Source organism: Bos grunniens, chromosome 17 (assembly GCF_055505025.1).
Source record: "Bos grunniens cultivar Pamir isolate PY7600 chromosome 17, Bosgru_T2T1.0, whole genome shotgun sequence".
In the NCBI taxonomy this organism is placed as follows: Eukaryota; Metazoa; Chordata; class Mammalia; order Artiodactyla; family Bovidae; genus Bos; species Bos grunniens.
Window position 1 is genome coordinate 61,578,920 of NC_141181.1, and position 3,635 is coordinate 61,582,554.

A 3,635-nucleotide genomic window follows, 5' to 3' on the forward strand; every position below is an offset into this window, starting at 1 on the left:
CCACCAGGGAAGACCCCAATCAAATTTTACAATACAGACTTTTGTTCTCTTCTAGGCAGGGCCATATCCTCCTGCCTCAGAACTTTTGCATGTGCTGTTCTGAAAACTTGGAATACCTTTCTTCTCCTCTACTCACCCCTTCTTACCCTTCAGGCCTGGGTTCATGTGTCACTTCCTCAAGGAGGCCTCCCTGGCCTCCTCCTTGCACTCTGCACCTCTCCTGGCAATCCTATCAGAGTGTAATGATGTATTTACAGAGTGATTTAGCTGGACTCCCCATTAGCCTCTAAGCCCCATGAAAGTGAAAGCGTTAGTCACTCAGTCCTGTCTGACTCTTTGTGACCTCATGGACTGTAGCCCGCCAGGCTCCTCTATCTATGGGATTCTCCAGGCAAGAATAATGGAGTGGGCTGCCCTTCTCTAGGGGATCTTCCCGCCCCAATTGAACCCGAGTCTCTGGCATTGCAAGTGGATTCTTTACCATCTGAGCCACCAGGGAAGCAAGCCCCATGAGGACAGGTTTTCTCTTATCCACTGCTGTATCCTCACACAGTGCCTGGCACATAAAAGGTACTCCATAAACATTGGTTAAAAAAAACAAAAACAAAAAAAAACCTGTAAAAGAAGAGAAATTAAGAAGGGAAGGAGGCACACCAGCTTCAGGATGATGGTATCCTCTGGGGAGGGAAGGAAGGGAATAGGCCTATGGAAGGAAAGATCCAAAAAGGGGCTCAACTTGGGACTTCCCTGATGGTCCAGTGGCTAAGACTCCTTGCTCCCAATGCAGAGGGCCAGGGTTCAACCTCTGATCAGGGAACTGAGATCCCACTTGCTAAAGATCCCAGCTAAAGATTCCTCACGCTGAAGCTGAAAGTCCCCCATGCCGCAACTAAGACCCAACACAGCAAATAAAATACATAAATATTTAAGTAAAAAGGGCTCAACTCTCTCTGGAGTGTTGAGGTTAAAGAGGATGGACTCCACTTCCAGATGGCCCGAGTTCAAAACCCAGCTTTGACTTGATACCACAAGCATACTCCATAAAAGAAAATGTGACAAATCGGACCTCATCCCAATTTAAAACTTTACAAAAGACCATCTGAAGAGAATGAAAAGAGGAGCTACAGACTGGGAGAAGATATCCAACAGAGGACTCTCTGGAACATCTCGATATATATCTAGAATATTCAGAGAAGTCTCAAAACTCAGTTAAAAAAATCCAATTAGGACACAGGCGGCAGACAGGAACAGATATTTTGCTGAAGAGGATATACAGATGGCAAAGAAGCACATGAAAAGATGGTCACCATCATTAGCCAGTAGAGAGATGCAACGTAAAACCACAGTGAGATATTGCTACACACCAATCAGAATGGCTAAAACAAAAAATAGTGATGGCCATGAGGATGCAGGAAAAAACTGGATCACATACGTTGCTCCTGGGAATACAAAATAGTGCTGCCATTCTGGAAAAGAATATGGCAGACTCTTAACGCGAAAACAAACAAAACCAAACAGGCACTGGCCATATGACCTAGCAATTGTACTCTTCGGCATCTATACTGGAGACATGAAAACTCATGTTCATACAAAAACCAGGAGAGGAATCTTCCCTGAGGCCTTATTCATAGTAGCCAAAGACAGGAATCAACCCAAAAATCCTCCAACATGAGTGATTTCTTTTTTGGCCCTGCCTCGCAGGATCTTAGTTCCCCAAGTAGAGATGGAACCTGTAGTACCTGAAATGGAAGCTCGGGGCCCATTCCTAACCACTAGGCCCCCGAGGAAGTCCCATAACGTGAGGTACATCCGTCCCATGGAATGCTACTCAGCAATCAAAAAGAATAAACATCTGTAACAAGCAGCATGGATCTCAAGAGAATGATGTTGAGTGAAAAAAGCCAATCTCAAGCGGTTACATAGCATATGATTCCAATTGCTGTATAACACCCCTGACATGACAAAATAATACAGCTAGAGAACAGATGAATGGAGGTAGTGGTTAGGGAGGCAGGAGGGAGAGGATGGGTGCAGCTATAAAAGGTTGGATTGAAGCACCCTTGTGATGAATGTTCTGTATCTGGACTGTGGCAGTCACAGGAATCGACATGTGATAAAACAGCACAGAATGAAGGAATTCCCTGGTGGTTCAGTGGTTACAGCTCTGACCTCCCACTACTAGGGGCCCAGGTTTGATCTCTGCTCAGGGTACTAAGATCCTATAAGCCTCGCTATTTGGCCAAGTAAATAAGTAATTTTTAAAAATTGCATAGAACTAAATACACGCGCACACACATGCACACAAACAAGTGCATATAACACGGGGCAGTCTAAATAAGGTGGGAGGATTTTAATCAGTGTCCGTATCTGATTGTGATCCGGGCTGTAGTTGAGCGAGATGTCACCACTGGGGAAAACTAGGTGAAGCAGTATGGCCTCTCTCTTTTTATTTCTTAAAGGCACAGGAATCTACAATTGCCAGTAAATAAAAAAGCTGTATCCATACAGCTATCCATCTTTTAGAATGACTTTTACAAATGTAAAACTGACAGTCCCAACTGCTGGCGAGGAGATGGAGCAATCCAAATTCACATGCATTGCTAGTGTGCATATAAAACAGTGCAGCCGCTTTGAAAACCAGGTTTGCAGTTTTTTGTACAGTTAAACATGCACTTACTATATGGCCCATCTATCATACACCTACGTATTTGTGCAAGTGAAAGGAAAGGTTCTGTTTGCACATAAGCCCTGCACGTGAACACAGGCTATATTTATAATTGCCCAGAATTAGAAATAATCCAAGTGGAGGACAAATAAACAAACTATAGTATGTTATCAAATACCACTCAGTAGTAAAAAATGCATGTCAATATGCACACGTCAGTATGAATGAATCGCAGATGAATACGGCTCTGTGGAAGAAGCCAGACTTGAAAGGCTGATCATGCATACAAGTCCACTGAGGATATTCTGGAAAAGGGAAATCTACAGGGAAAGGGAACAGGTCAGTGGTTGCCAGGGGCTGAGTGAGGACAAAGTGGATTATAAATGGACATGAGGACTTCGGGGGGGTGACGAAAATATTTTGTATCTTGACTGTGGTGGCTACACAACTTTATGCATTTGCTAAAACCCATAGAACTGTATGCTTCATATATATGGTGTTAGTGGTAAAGAACTCACGTGCCATCACCTGCCAATGCAGGAGACATAAGAGACTCCGGGTTCAATCTCTGGGTTGGGAAGACACCCTGGAGGAGGGCATGGCAAGCCACTCCAGTATTCTTGCCTAAAAAATCCCATGGACGGAGGAGCCTGGTGGGCTACAGGCCAAAGGGTCTCAAAGAGTTGGACACGACTGAGCATGCACGCAACACAGCTGATCACACAGCCGTGTTAATGAAGTCCTGTCGCACCCATTCGGGAGGAGGTTTGACTAGCCATGGGGCACCAACAGTAGCAAATTCTTGGCAAGAGACCCACGTCCTGTTCACTTCACCCCAATTTAGATTGGGAGTTCAAGGCTCCTCCAGAAAAGGCAGAAACTGCCCCCTCCTTGCAGCCCCCTCCCTCTGGTGGGGAGGGGAGCGGATTCTCCAGTCCCGGGCTGGCAATGGAATGTTGTGTCGTTGGTT